Genomic DNA, 17,032 nt, shown 5'->3' on the forward strand with positions numbered 1-17,032 from the left:
CTACTATTATACTCACCAGTGTTTCTATCTGTGTTTCAATAAAGTTACCACATCTGGGTTCACCTTCCATCTGCGTGTGTTGCCACTGATATAAAAAATTTATAATTAAAAACGGAATCACGCTGAAACTGTCCATTACCATAACAAACAAGCCCTCATTATCATTATCACCACAACTTACAGCATGTTTTCTTAGTTTAATCCATAATTCTGTATGCTGAAATCCCCGCTTGTTTTGGTGTTGAATAAAGCCATCGCATAAACGCAATTCTTCAATTATTTCATTGTGTGAAATAAAGATAGTGTTTGTTTTGAGTGCTTACTGCTGTTGCTGCAGTGATGAACTTGAGTGGAGTGACAGAGCGCCACTGTAAAGTTCGGTGCCGTAAAAGTAACATTCAAAAATCTCTCAATATATTACGCATTTATTAACACTTATTGAATGAAAACCAGTAATGTAACCACAGTATCGTCCCCCATTGTAACGAAGTAAGAGTAATTTTTTGTTTATTAGATTTTACTTGAGTAGGAGTAAAAGTACCCACCATTAAATCTACTCTTAAAAGTAAATTTTCTCCAAAATGTTACTCAAATAAATGTAACGGAATAAATGTAGCATGTTCTTACCCACCATATGTATCTTTACATTTGTTTTTATATATATATATATATATATACTGCAATCCAGAAGCCTTATAGGGGGTAAAACACTATCCAGCTCAACACTTTCTCATGAAACTTTCACCAAAGACCTCCCTCTCACCCACCACTATTTTATATGCCTCTGGTTTCGAGTCATTTAGAGAAAAGTACTCGACTTAAAAGCCTGAGAAAATTTAATCCATCTTTGATGAAAGTTGTTGGTTGAGGAGGAGGAAGAAGTAGGGGGATTTAATTAGGTGTGGTGGCTAAGGCTGAAGCACAGCAAACCTCATCTCCACTGACTGCAAGCATATTTCTAACACAGCTCTGGGCCTCAACATTCCTACAAAGCTCCTTTCCTCCACCTGGCTGTGCTACACAGTGATGAACTTCACTAACTGGTTCAAATGTAGCAGTTATTTCAGATAAGGGCACTAGCATAGACATTGTAGAGTCTTTGAAAATCTGGCAGACCACTTGAGACATGTCACTGTCAACAAGAGAATGGACTAAACGAGGGGAGATTGAAAAGACCAACTTCATGTTTCGACCGCACTAGACAGTGGTGCAAGTCAGAGCAGCAGTTTGTATGCTTTGTTGGCCACAACAAAGGTGTTTCAGGCTCTAAGCAGAGGCTGTCTCATTGGCTTGTTGAAGCAATAAGAGTGCTTATGAGGCACATGGTGTGCCTTCGTCTTTGGGCATTCAGGCTCATTCTACGAGGACCGTGGCATCCTCATGGGCTTTGGCCAGAGGTGCATCCTTGGAGGACATTTTTATGGTGACAGGGTGGTCCTCTCCGCATACTTTTGTTAGATTTTATAATCTGGACGAGGGTTTGACTTCCCAGCTTGCTTGTGCGCCACTGTATGCTTGACACACGGGCTGAAACAACTGCAAGCTACTGTTCGCATAGCATTATATCATTCCCACTGCATCATCACGCAATGTAGAGTCCCTACAACATGGAGCGTCTCGGTTATGTGCGTAACCTTGGTTCCCTGAGTGGGAACGATATGCTGTGTAACTGGCAATACTCTCTAATAGCTGTATAGGCTCGTGCCTCTCTCAGACAGTCGGAGGGATGGCGCTGTGGACTAATGCTTATAAGGAGCCCATGACGTAGCTCCTTAGGGGTGTCGGTTAAGCGCCATCAGCCAATTAATTGCCGTGATTGTAGAAGGGCTTCAGACCACATGACCACTGACGTGTTCCCATAGCGTCATTATGCAGCATCTCATTTACACTCAGGGAACCAAGGTAACATACGTAACCAAGACATTTTTGGACATGTAGACTACATTGGAGTTACCTTATAAATACCATGGTGTAAGTTCCATGGTATTGCCATCTGATTCCATCACTGTACCAAGGTACTGCCACAGCATGCTAGTTTTTTGAAAGGCAATTTTTATCAAATTCAATAGTGCTGTCTTGTTAGTTTTTTAAAGATGCTTAGCCCATTAATGGTACCCAATGGTACTCAAGATTATGTAAAAATGCTGCTCCCAGAGTCACCAGAATTGAACGCTTTAGTTCCGTTTTTGCTTAAAAAAAAAAAAAAAAAATCTCCTGGGGGTGCATGCCCCTGTACCCCCCTAGAAAATAATGGTACACTATTTTCTTTAAGCGTGACCTCTTACCTGAAATACGTTGGCTGTTATACTGAGTTGCAGACAGGTAGTGGCATAGCTATTTCTAGTCACCATGTGCAATCATATATTAAAATCGCCCAGCTGTCCATTGTCTGTGCCCAGTTTAATTTGCGCATATTTATTAATCATAGCTCAGCTCCCCCGTCAATGATCTGGCACCCCTGTAGCACCGGCAACCAACATTCTCTGCCACCGCCTCTGGTAACAACATTAGGCTCTGCAAACAGCATGTGGCATGGGAGCTTCAAAACAAATCAGAAACACTCTCTGCCTGTCAATCAATGTGTGTTTTCAGGTTTGCTGTCATTGGGTTTGCTGACATGTCTTTAGAGGGCGAGGTTTTGGAGAGAGGACATTTGTACATACAGCAAGATGCAAGTTTTACAGCAATGCTCCATTTCTTTTCTTTTCTTTTCTTTTCTTTTTCTTTCTTTTTTTTTTTTTTACAGTGATTTTATTTTTATCTCAACTCTGGAGGATTGGGATTTGGACACATAAACACATGACTTTTAAAAAATTTGTATTCATATGACAAACTCTTACATGTTGCCTAGGTATCCAATGCATAGCATTTTAGATTATGCATAAATCATCACTAGAGTATAACCTGGTAAAGGTTTATAATGTGTTTGAAATGGTAGGTGAGTAAAATATGTTAAACTCTTTAATTTTAAAGAAAGGATATGTAATTTGCATGTGTTTGTGGATATGGTGCTGATGTAATGAGCCAACATACAGTACAAGAACAGTGTAGATTTAAACATAAAGATACAAAATACAAACAATTAAACAACCCAGGACTGAGAGATATATATATATATATATATATATATATATATATATATATATATATATATTTGTTTTTTTTTTGTTTTTTTTTCCTGAACTTGAATATTTAAACAATTGATTACCCCTTTTCAAACTATTAAGCTTAAATACTTCACAAATTCAACTGATCATTTCAGCTAGTCTTTGTGAATAATATTATAGTCTATGTTTTTGCCTTTCTTCACATACACCAGAGACTATTTAGCAGAGACGGGCCACTTCTCTTGAAACAAATGGGAGGAATTGGAATGCCCAACGGTCAACGGATTTAGAGAGGAATTCGCACCTTACAGGCAAAAGTGCCAATCACCTTTTAAATACAGACATCACCTGTCAAACAACTTGAGAACGCACATTTGCATTACGTGCTGGAAATTATTATTATTATCATTATTATTATTATTATTATTATTATTTTTTTTTTTTTTTTTTTTTGCGTAATCCGAGGTAAAGAAGCACAAGTTTTTATCTATTTTATTTTATTTCAATTGAAGACTAAATGAAAGATTGAACAATAAAAGAGTAAATACCAACTCCACAGGTCATTCTGACAGTATTCTTATCTAGTCTCTTGAAGTTGTTTCCTTAGTTTTTCTCCTACAAGATCTGGAGGGGCATCTCTGATGATTTATTCCCCTTTTTGACTCTTAAATTTTGCATTTCAAGCTCTCTTGTGTCCTTTCATCTGGCCAAACAACAATTTAGCCCCTCCTTTATCACTGCTCTAAGATTAAATAAACTAGTGTGATTCATGTTTATTTAATTTCTTTGTTATTTTTTAACACCTCCCCTAAGGTTTGGGTGTTACAATTACAATTACAAGGGTATTATGCTATAAATGTGGTTTATGAGGACATTTCTAGTGTCCCCATAATTCAAATCACTTAAAAAATATACTAAACAATGTTTTTTGAAAATGTAAAAATGCAGAAAGTTTTTTGTGAGGGTTAGGTTTAGGGGTAGGGTTAGGGGATAGAATCTATAGTTTGTACAGTATAAAAATAACTATGTCTATGGAGAGTCCTCATAAGGATAGCCGCACCAACGTGTGTGTGTGTGTGTGTGTGTGTGTGTGTGTGTGTGTGTGTGTGTGTGTGTGTGTGTGGACTGTTCGTGTGTCTTCTAATTCGGCATTACATGTGTGCATCTGTGCATCTCAGTTTGCATGCGAAGAGCTTCCATGAGCAATACTGCACATCCTATTACTGTTGGAAAAAAAACAAAAAACAGATCATATCTGCCATAGAAGGGAGGTGAGATTAGATTGCTGCTGGACAAATGCACGATTAAACTGAATACCACTGACAGAAGAATTACCTCTGACCCCATTGCCATATCCCATTGTTGAACTGCGTCTGTGTAAGAGAGGGTGGGACCTTATATATGTACTTTTGTGTATAAACATTTTTGTTCTTAAACACACACAGCTCTTGAAATTGTCATTATGGGCTTTTGAGTGTATCATTCCTGGGATTAGCTGATGACATGTCAGCACTTCCATGCCTCTATATCAATTAGGGATCCTCATTATTGTGAATTATGAAGTTAATTTATATCAGGCCATAGCAGGCATGATGGTGGGGGCCCAGGTAATAAATTTATCCTTGCAGCATGATGGGAGTACAAAAATGAAACAATTACATTTGATATGTAAATATGCAAGGCAGCTATTTGCCATATATGCAAAGTGAAATTACAAATAAATTACAAATGTACCTCTGCTCATTGAACATGAGTGGAAAATATTACCTCTGCTCATATACATAGTGGAAAATATTATGATTGCATAAGAAAACATAGCATTTGAAAATATAATATAATATCATATATATATATATATATATATATAAATATAATTAATAATTTAATAATTAATAATTAATAATTAATAATTAATAATTAATAATAATAATTAATAATAATTAATAATTATATTTATTTATCACACATTATACATTTGCACATATACAGTGAAATTCTTTTTTTCCACATATCCCACCTAAGCTGGGGTCAGAGTGCAGGGTCAGCCATGATACGGCTATATATATATATATATATATATACACTGGCGACCATAAGTTTGGAATAATTTTGCTGTTTCGGAAGGAAATTGGTACTTTAATTGACCAAAGTGTCATTCAACATTCATGTGGTTATCAGCCACAACATTAAAACCAGTCCCCTATATATATACTGTATACTGTATATATATATATATGTGTGTGTGTGTGTGTGTGTGTGTGTGTGTGTGTGTTTGTGTGTGTGTGTGCTATTACTGTGCTATTATAAAGTTATCTCAACCAGACAGTCCATGTTTCTTTAGCATTCTACATTACATAATCATGCTCAAAGTTTCATGCTAATCCAACTCTAATGGACAAAATCACATAAAAAAAAAAAAAAAAAGAAAAAGAAATTTTTTTATATATATATATATATATATATATATATATTTTTTTTTTTTTTTTTTTTTTTACTATAATAGTATTACAAGATATTTTCCTCTGTCACTTTTCAAACAGCCACGGCAGCTGGTAAACATGATTGTAACATACAAATTCCTTTGAACATATGGTTCGTTAGACTAACACCATTTTGTTCCTCCCTTTTCAGAAACAGATGGTGCTTCTGATTGACAGTTCTTGTACCCCTTGTAGTCAGTATGTTCCACATGGTACTTATGCATCCTGGTGATTATGCTAGTGGTTATCTATAACTCATTATACTGTGCTTACACTGTTCTGTTGTCAGGCCATTAAAACGCTACAGTGTCCAGGGAAAGATTAACATGAATAAAGGGATTAGCATCCAGTGGGCCTGAATTTAACATGTCATTTAATCCAACTGCTCCCTGGGTATTATACTTTGCCCTCATTTTAGTCCAGCATCCCCTCTGCTGGAAGTATAACCCACAGTTTCAGCAAGTACCACAAATGTGACTCAGTGCTTAACCTGGACATATGTTTTTCAGGAATCCTGTGATCATTCTAAACCTCAATGGAGATTGGGCAGCGGAGTGAAGCATAAAGAATTACTCAACTGGAAGCAAAATGTTCTATGTGCCATCAGGCCCCATAATGCACACAGGAAAGCACAAAACTGCACAAGTTTAATCATTCTCAAGGAAAGGCTAGATTACACTGCCCTACTTTTAAATTTAGAAAATATTATAAAAATACTAGGTATCATACTTAGACTGTTAATTGCCACAGGAAAAAAAAAAAGAAAACTACATCGTAGAGGCACTAATCCTCCTGCCACAACTAAATTACACTTGCCTCCTTCGTGGAGCCTGACTTCAAGTGCTTGTTTGCATTTCCATTTCTTGAGCCTTATGGACTCGAATGCTTGATTTCCATAGGCTGTTTACCATATGTTTTAGAGCATCATACACTACTAGATTTTCTCTATAGTCAAAAATACCAGACACATTTGATAAACTCTAACTAGATGGAATCATAGCCTAAGAGTAAGAAATCTGAGACTGTACCCATCATATGCTAAACAATATTCTGTGAAATCTGTTGACTATAAAACCTGCCATGGACTGAAGCCGATGATCCCCGACTCAAATCAGGGCAACAATTGGTTTTAAAGTCGCACAGTTTTAGGAATTCTACCCCATTTTAGCATTAGTTTATGGTATTAGATGTAATGAGGTTACATTTCAACCTAAATCTAACCATATATATATATATATATATATATATATATATATATATATATATATATATATATATACAGTGCATCCGAAAAGTATTCACAGCGCTTTTTTGTTACATTACATAACATTTTGTTATGTTACAGCCTTATTCCAAAATGGATTAAATTCATTATTTTCATCAAAATTCTACAAACAATACCCCATAATGACAACGTGAAAGAAGTTTGTTTGAAATCTTTGCAAATTTATTAAAAATAAAAAATGAAAGAAATCACATGTACATAAGTATTCACAGCCTTTGCTCAATATTTTGTTGAAGCACCTTTGGCACCAATTACAGCCTCAAGTCTTTTTGAGTATGATGCTACAAGCTTGGCACACCTATTTTTGGGCAGTTTCTCCCATTCTTCTTTGCAGGACCTCTCAAGCTCCATCAGGTTGGATGGGGAGCGTCGGTGCACAGCCATTTTCAGATCTCTCCAGAGATGTTCAATCGGGTTCAAGTCTGGGCTCTGGCTGGGCCACTCAAGGACATTCACAGACTTGTCCCGTAGCCACTCCTTTGTTATCTTGGCTGTGTGCTTAGGGTCATTGTCCTGTTGGAAGATGAACCTTCACCCCAGTCTGAGGTCCAGAGCGCTCTGGAGCAGGTTTTCATCAAGGATGTCTCTGTACACTGCTGCATTCATCTTTCCCTCGATCCTGACTAGTCTCCCAGTTCCTGCCGCTGAAAATTATCCCCACAGCGTGATGCTGCCACCACCATGCTTCACTGTAGGGATGGTATTGGCCAGGTGATGACCGGTGCCTGGTTTCCTCCAGACATGATGCTTGCCATTCAGGCCAAAGAGTTCAGTCTTTGTTTCTCATGGTCTGAGAGTCCTTCAGGTGCCTTTTGGCAAACTCCAGGCAGGCTATCATGTGCCTTTTACTGAGGAGTGGCTTCCGTCTGGCCACTCTACCATACAGGCCTGATTGGTGGAGTGCTGCAGAGATGGTTGTTCTTCTGGAAGGTTCTCCTCTCTCCACAGAGAAACGCTAGAGCTCTGTCAGAGTGACCATCGGGTTCTTGGTCACCTCCCTGACTAAGGCCCTAATTTCCCGATCGCTCAGTTTGGCCAGGTGGCCAGCTCTAGGAAGAGTTCTGGTGGTTCCAAACTTCTTCCATTTACAGATGATTGAGGCCACTGTACTCATTGGGACCTTCAATGCTGCAGAAATGTTTCTGTACCCTTCCACAGATCTGTGCCTCGATACAATCCTGTCTCTGAGGTCTACAGACAATTCCTTGGACTTCATGGCTTGGTTTGTGCTCTGACATGCACTGTTAACTGTGGGACCTTATGTGGGACAGTTGTGTGCCTTTCCAAATCATGTCCAATCAACTGAATTTACCACAGGTGGACTCCAATCAAGTTGTAGAAACATCTCAAGGATGATCAGTGGAAACAGGATGCACCTGAGCTCAATTTTGAGTGTCATGGCAAAGGCTGTGAATACTTATGTACATGTGATTTTTTTGTTGTTTTTTATTTTAAATAAATTTGCAAAGATTTCAAACAAACTTCTTTCACATTGTCATTATTGGGTATTGTTTGTAGAATTTTGAGGAAAATAATGAATTTAATCAATTTTGGAATAAGGCTGTAACATAACAAAATGTGGAAAAAGTGAAGCGCTGTGAATACTTTCCGGATGCACTGTATATACACACCGATCAGCCACAACATTAAAACCACCTGCCAAATATTGTGTAGGTCCCCCTTGTGCTGTCAAAACAGCGCCAGCCCACATCTCAGAATAGCATTCTGAGATGCTATTCTCTCACCACAATTGTACAGAGCGGTTATCTGAGTTACCGTAGACTTTGTTAGTTCAAACCAGTTTGGTCATTCTCTGTTGACCTCTCTCATCAACAAGGCATTTCCGTCCACAGAACTGCCACTCACTGGATGTTTATTTTGTTGGTTTAGGCACCATTCTAAATAAAATCCTAGGAGATCAGCAGTTACAGAAATACTAAAACTAGCCCGTCTGGCACTAACAATCATGCCACGCTCCAAATCACTGAGATCACATTTTTACCCCATTCTGATGGTTGATTTGAACATTAACTGAAGCTCCTGACCCGTATCTGCATGATTTTATGCACTGCACTGCTGCCACACGATTGGCTGATTAGATAATCGTATGGATGATCTCAGTGATTTGGAGCGTGGCATGATTGTTGGTGTCAGACGGGGTGGTTTGAGTATTTCTGTAACTGCTGATCTCCTGGGATTTTCACACACAACAGTCTCTAGAATTGACAAAAAATGGTGCCAAAAACAAAAAACATCCAGTGAGCGGCAGTTCTGCAGATGGAAACGCCTTGTTGAGAGAGGTCAACAGAGAATGGCCAGACTCGAACAGACAGATTCGAACTGACAAAGTCTATGGTAACTCAGAACTGTACAATTGTGGTGAGAAGAATAGCATCTCAGTGTTGTTTTGGCGGCACGAGGGGGACCTACACAATATTAGGCAGGTGGTTTTAATGCTGTGGCTGATCAGTGTATATATATATATATATATAATAACTTAAAATTAAATGCTTGTGACATGAACTTGCCATCAATTAACCGCAACAGAATTCAGTAATTTTTTCAGATTGAGTCAGAACACTCTCCACACCAGTTCTCTTCAATCCTGATTACTGAGGCTTTGTTAACGTCTCAATGTGCCTCAGCAGAGTGCATTTCTAATTATCTGCTCAGAAACATTACGTCAGTTATGGCTAAAGTCTCCTCTGATGGATCCGGCAGCTGGATTGGAACATTTAATTGCTGGTGTGACCCATTTTATGAGTGCTATGCAGCTCATTAGCTGTGAATAACTAAACCATTATCTCTGAGAAGATTTGATCCAAAGTGACTTATAGTAAAATTATTACAGTAACAATCCCCCAGGAGGAAACTGAGGTTATTTGCCTTGATCAGGGTACCTTTGCTTGTATGCATATGGCAGAAGAATTTATCCAAAGCAACTTACAGAGCATTTAAGGCATATGGTTTACCAGTTCCCTGTGTGTTCCCAAGGATTAAAACCCATGACTTTGGTGTTGCTAATACCATGCTTTACCCATTGAGCTACAGGAACACGGGTGATACCGTATAATATCCCTTGCAGGTTTGAACCTACAATTATTTGGTTAACAGCCCAGATAATTACAGTAAGCCACTAGGTCACAGCACTAAACATCTCATTTCACAACTAAATTTAATTCTCATATAATTTTGTCTTAAAACCCTTTTTTGCTCATAGTTGCCCTTATAATGAGAAGTTATTAGAGCTTGTCTCTCGCTTCACCCCTCCTATGAGACTTAACGGTCCACCAAAGTCTCTGTCACTTCCAAATAAGGCCCTTCAATATACACTATGCCGGGTGGAGTTTTATAATGACAGTAATTGAGCAATTTGTCTTTTCCTCAGCCAATACAGTGCAATAATCTCTGAATATAGATCTGATTCAGTAAATGCCACGTGTCTTTTTGGCTGCAGAATAAATGCATTTGCATTATAATGTGATGAGCACCTACAGAGTGGGTGTTGAAATATGCCACACTGCTCCTGGTCTCGGTGCCTGTAGTGGTTTATTGCCAGAGTAGCAAAGTCATCCTGTTGAATATGAAAATCTCTTTATCCACTCATTTACTTGATGTCTGAGATGAACCAGTCAAGGCAAACATAAGGAGGTTTAATCCTTATAGAATTGATTCTGCAGACTCTTTTATCCAGGAAATGCAGGGTTTCGGTGAAGGGGAGGCTGTAGGCAAAGCTGGTGATGAAGCTATAAATGCTGCAATAGTGAAATAACACCAGATCTAAAAGTCACAGATGTTATTAGTTAAATTAGGATACTAAAAATGTTCAGAGAGGCACTGAATGCTTATGCATTGATTAAAGGCACTACCTCCAGTCCAAGGTTTAGAATACCTGGCTCATTATGGACCTTGTACTGAAAACCTAACCTACATTGAAAAAAAAAAAAATGATAAACTAAAATTGTGATTCATGTGGTATCATCTAAATGAACTGGTTTTATTCAAGTCAATATTATTTAACATCACTACATCAACCAGAATAAATTAGGTTACACCAACAAAACTAATTTTAAGGGTTAGATCAGATATAATTAGATTCTTAAGGTAACAATTGATTTTATTGTTTTTTTATCTTACAGTTAGCACTTAAGGTTAACAAAAGTTTAGCACCTTTTACAGTGTACCTGCTCAGGATGACCAATCTATTGTAATTGATGGTGCTTCTTTAACATACAATGGGGGTAGCATATCCTGACAGACAGATATTACTAAAGGCAGAAAATACTACAAACATAGTAATGAGGTAAAAACATGGGTATCATATCTAATAGGGCACAAAATACCTATAACCTTAACCCTAACCGTAACCAAAGAATGTGTTGCACTGATAAAATGTAAATTCTGCAATGATAATCAATAACAATAATTTACTTATGTTTCCCGCCTTTTGCTGTGGTAATGTAATTAATGTGGGTCATTGTTATGGGGTGTCTTCATGATGTTTTTAAACCAGAAAATGTATTGTGCACATACTGTACTTAGGTGGCTCAGGTTTTCAGAGTGCCTTTTCTTAAGTCTTCATTTGTGAGAAGTAGTGCATTTCATGAGCCAAATTCGCAAATGACTTTGTCTGGGGTGAGCGTCCTGACACTTGAGGCTTCTTTCAGGCAGGCAGTGATTGTCTACGAAAGAGGTCTTTCTTTCTAACAGCCCTTTACATGACTGAAGGCTTAATTCATCAAGGGCAGGGAAAATTATCTGGGGGCTAAATGCGGTGGCCTTTGTAATTGACAGAGTACACATTGGGCTATTATCAGTGCTTTTCCCATCCATCTGCCCTTATCCCGCCCACACACAGCCTGCCTGCTCACACTTTAAGTGCAAACAAGCAATGGGTGCTCAACTGTTAGTAATAAAACGCAGTGCTCAGAATCAAGGGCATAAACAGTATTGTGCTCCGAGAAGCAATAAAGAAAAGGATGTTGTTGTTGTTGTTTTTTTTTTTTTTTTTTGCTGTTTGCATAATATTTTTAATGCTTCATAAGTGAGAGCTGATGCACTTTTAATTTGGTAATTCATTGAAAAGGATGCAGCCAAAAGGCCTATTTTTGGAATCATAGAAAAAAATCACAAAGACACAAATAAATAATGTGTTTTTAATGAGCTGGCAAATGTCAACATTTTTTTTAAAGTGGTCAGACTCTGAGGGCTTTTATTCCCCTCCGTTCCTATAGAGGGCCTCAGTGACTATTTTCTATGTATTTACTTTGCCTTATTCTGTTAGTCTGATTGTTAATTACTGCCAACCTGTTCCTTGTTTGCTGTGTTGTAAACAAACTGTGGTGCCTTGAATCTTTTATTGCTTATTTTATTGCTTGTCTATAGTACTTGGATTTTGCTTTCTTTCTTAACACTGATTTAAGGATTTGCCCTATGGACTTCGTTTGATGGTTTTCTGCACTGTTTATTTATTTATTTATTTTTTCATTAACACTTGTGTTCTGTTGAGATCGGTTTCACTTCCTCATTGTTTGGGGTCACAGTGACCCCAATGATTAAAATGTGAAAATCATAATTTTAATTATGAGTATTAAACAAAAAATAAATAAATAAAAATGAAAAAAATAGAAAAAATGTATTCATGTGTCCTTAACTAAGATGAACCTGCCAGATTCCAGCCTTGCTGAAGCACCCCCAGTTCATCACTGATCCTCCACCAAATTTCACAGTGGGTGCGAGACACTGTGGCTTGAAGGCCTCTCCAGGTCTCTGTCTAACCATTAGACGACCAGGTGGAGGATCTGTGATGATCTGGGGGTGCTTCAGCAAGGCTGGAATCGGGCAGATTCATCTTTGTGAAGGACGCATGAATCAAGCCACGTTATCCTGGTTATCTAGGAAGAAAACTTGTTTCCCTCTGCTCTGACAATCTTCCCCAACTCTGAGGATGGTTTTATTCCAGCAGGAAATTCTCCATGCCACACAGCCAGGTCAATCAAGGTGTGGATGGAGGACCACCAGATCAAGACCCTGTCATGGCCAGCCCAATCTCCAGACCTGAACCCCATTGAAAACCTCTGGAATGTGATCAAGAGGAAGATGGATGGCCACAAGCCATCAAACAAAGCCGAGCTGCTTGAATTGTTGTGCCAGGAGTGGCATAAAGACTGGTAGAGAGCATGCCAAGATGCATGAAAGCTGTTATTGAAAATCAGGGTTATTCCACCAAATATTGATTTCTGAACACTTCCTAAGTTAAAACATTTTTATTGTGTTGTTTAAAAATGAATATTAACTTGTTTTCTTTGCATTATTTGAGGTCTGAAAACAATGCATCTTTTTTGACCAGTTTTCATTTTCTGCAAATAAATGCTCTTTTGGAATTTGGGAGAAATGTTGTCAGTACTTTATAGAATAAAACAAAAATATTTATTTTACTCAAACACATAACCTATAAATAGTACATCCAGATAAACTGATAATTTTGCAGTGGTCTCTTAATTTTTTCCAGAGCTGTATATACAGGTGCATCTCAATAAATTAGAATGTCGTGGAAAAGTTCATTTATTTCAGTAATTCAACTCAAATTGTGAAACTCGTGTATTAAATAAATTCAATGCACACAGACTGAAGTAGTTTAAGTCTTTGGTTCTTTTAATTGTGATGATTTTGGCTCACATTTAACAAAAACCCACCAATTCACTATCTCAAAAAATTAGAATACATCATAAGACCAATAAAAAAAACATTTTTATTGAATTGTTGGCCTTCTGGAAAGTATGTTCATTTACTGTATATGTACTCAATTCTTGGTAGGGGCTCCTTTTGCTTTAATTACTGCCTCAATTCAGCGTGGCATGGAGGTGATCAGTTTGTGGCACTGCTGAGGTGGTATGGAAGCCCAGGTTTCTTTGACAGTGGCCTTCAGCTCATCTGCATTTTTTGGTCTCTTGTTTCTCATTTTCCTCTTGACAATACCCCATAGATTCTCTATGGGGTTCAGGTCTGGTGAGTTTGCTGGCCAGTCAAGCACACCAACACCATGGTCATTTAAGCAACTTTTGGTGCTTTTGGCAGTGTGGGCAGGTGCCAAATCCTGCTGGAAAATGAAATCAGCATCTTTAAAAAGCTGGTCAGCAGAAGGAAGCATGAAGTGCTCCAAAATTTCTTGGTAAACGGGTGCAGTGACTTTGGTTTTCAAAAAACACAATGGACCAACACCAGCAGATGACATTGCACCCCAAATCATCACAGACTGTGGAAACTTAACACTGGACTTCAAGCAACTAGGGCTATGAGCTTCTCCACCCTTCCTCCAGACTCTAGGACCTTGGTTTCCAAATGAAATACAAAACTTGCTCTCATCTGAAAAGAGGACTTTGGACCACTGGGCAACAGTCCAGTTCTTCTTCTCCTTAGCCCAGGTAAGACGCCTCTGATGTTGTCTGTGGTTCAGGAGTGGCTTAGCAAGAGGAATATGACAACTGTAGCCAAATTCCTTGACATGTCTGTGTGTGGTGGCTCTTGATGCCTTGACCCCAGCCTCAGTCCATTCCTTGTGAAGTTCACCCAAATTCTTGAATCGATTTTGCTGGACAATCATAAGGCTGCGGTTCTCTCGGTTGGTTGTGCATCTTTTTCTTCCACACTTTTTCCTTCCACTCAACTTTCTGTTAACATGCTTGGATACAGCACTCTGTGAACAGCCAGCTTCTTTGGCAATGAATGTTTGTGGCTTACCCTCCTTGTGAAGGGTGTCAATGATTGTCTTCTGGACAACTATCAGATCAGCAGTCTTCCCCATGATTTTGTAGCCTAGTGAACCAAACTGAGAGACCATTTTGAAGGCTCAGGAAACCTTTGCAGGTGTTTTGAGTTGATTAGCTGATTGGCATGTTAAAATATTCTAATTTTTTGAGATAGTGAATTGGTGGGTTTTTGTTAAATGTGAGCCAAAATCATCACAATTAAAAGAACCAAAGACTTAAACTACTTCAGTCTGTGTGCATTGAATTTATTTAATACACGAGTTTCACAATTTGAGTTGAATTACTGAAATAAATGAACTTTTCCACGACATTCTAATTTATTGAGATGCACCTGTATATACTGGAACAAGGTTATGTATCTCTTTTGTTTGAAGCAATTGCTTCAGGCTGACTTTCAGTTTCCCCTCACAATAGATGCGGCATGAAGTGAGGCTTCACCAAGGCAAAACCCTGCTTCTCCAAGAATGTTTTCCTCCGGTTCCTTTTGGTAACACACCACTCACTGTTGTGCATTGTATGCACTAATATCAAGGATGCTGAAGAAAATTACCTGGTGCCAATGGGCACTCTTTCGTTGACAGCTGTATGAGGCAACAACTTTGTCCATGTGCATGTCTGTGCAGTTGGTGTGGGAAGGTTGCACAGACACATCTTTCACAATTGTGTGGACATTTTTGTTTTGAGAAATTGCACCTTCAGTACCAAACAGAGTCAAAGCATGTGAAAATCCACTGCCCCTATTTTTATAACTGGGCTCAAAATGACCCCAAACATCACTTATGTAGCAGACATCTGAAAGATCACAATTAAGTCAAAATCACATTTCTGAAAAGATCTTATATAATTAGGAAAACTCGTGAAATATCGATATAAAAAAAAAAAATAATGATGCATACGTTTTTTCACTATTTGAAGAGGGTTAAAAACTTTCATATCTTACATCTTGAGATACATCACTCCCTGTAAGGATTGTTTTTCCTACTAGGCTCAAGTCTTGTTGCCTTTCAAAGCAAACAGAAGTTGCTTAAATGAAGAAAACAAATGAAGAGCAAAAACAAAAACAAAAAAATCAGACCCCAGCTGCCTAATGCCAAACATTGTAAGCATAGAGTATTAGAGCTTATTATCCCATTTCAGAGCAATGGAACAAAGCTAGGAACAGGGTCAACGTGGCAAAATAAATAGGAGTGAGCACACACGCGCACACTGCACAGATGCACCCGGCCTCAGCAGTGCCATAAGCTGCCCACGGCAGTCTGTGCCAGACACTGTCACTCACTGCGGCACAACAATGACTTCATGAGTAAATTCAAATCAGGCAGTAAAGGCTCAGTGTATTAGGCCTGTATACCTACACTATGAACTGCATAGGGCTTTCCTGCCAGATTGGACCGGGTGCATTCCAGCACCAAGAGAATCGGTACATGTGTTACAGCATGTGCCATCCATGTATGATTCACGGCTGCTTATTTTACGAGTTGCATTGCATTTAGTTTCGTCATTACTTACTGATATGGTCCACTTGCAATAAATGTATTATTACCGCTCAGATTACACATTACTTAAATATACACTTAATTTTAACCACAATCAAACCTGGAATGGATTATCGTTTGTTAAAAACAGTTAATTAATCCAGTCAAACACAATCTAGAATCTCCATTGTGATTGGACCAATCAATGTGAGCCCACTTTGAACATTCTTCATAAAAAAAATCTATCCCCCTACCAAATAAAAACTATTTGTTTTATGGGGGGTCTTTAGTCCTTACAACAAGGGGACTTTTTACCCTAAATACTATCCTTTCACTTACTGGACAGTTATTGGAAAAACTACTGATTTAATCACTTTGAACATAACTGACAATGACATATTAGTATTTTGTCTGAAAACAAATGCGATAATTTCAGGGATTCACATTCGCTGCATAATTGGACAGTTATTGGACAGTTATTGAAAAACTATTGATTTAATCACTTTGAACAGAACTGACAATGACAAATAAATATTTTGTTTCAAAACAAATGCAATGATTTCAGGGATTCTCATTCGCTACATAAATTTGAGACATTTAAAATGTTATTACATGTTAGGTTAAATGACCTCAAAATCAACCTTTAGGCATTCAATTCCTTCATGGGTCAAGAAAATTGTGCAATGCAAAGTCACAAACAGGTGTTTTTTTTTTTTTTTTAGAAAATAAAACCAAAAGGGACTTTTGCTGCCATGGGCCTTTTGCTCCATTGTACCCTACCATTCCAAACCCTTTTCATTTATTTATTTGCATTTATATTTTACACTTAATTATTTGTTTTGCTACTGATACGAGAACATATATTTATATTATAATAATGTGCTATAGCCTATTAATGCTATTATAAATATTATAC

Source organism: Myxocyprinus asiaticus, chromosome 7 (assembly GCF_019703515.2).
Source record: "Myxocyprinus asiaticus isolate MX2 ecotype Aquarium Trade chromosome 7, UBuf_Myxa_2, whole genome shotgun sequence".
NCBI lineage: Eukaryota > Metazoa > Chordata > Actinopteri > Cypriniformes > Catostomidae > Myxocyprinus > Myxocyprinus asiaticus.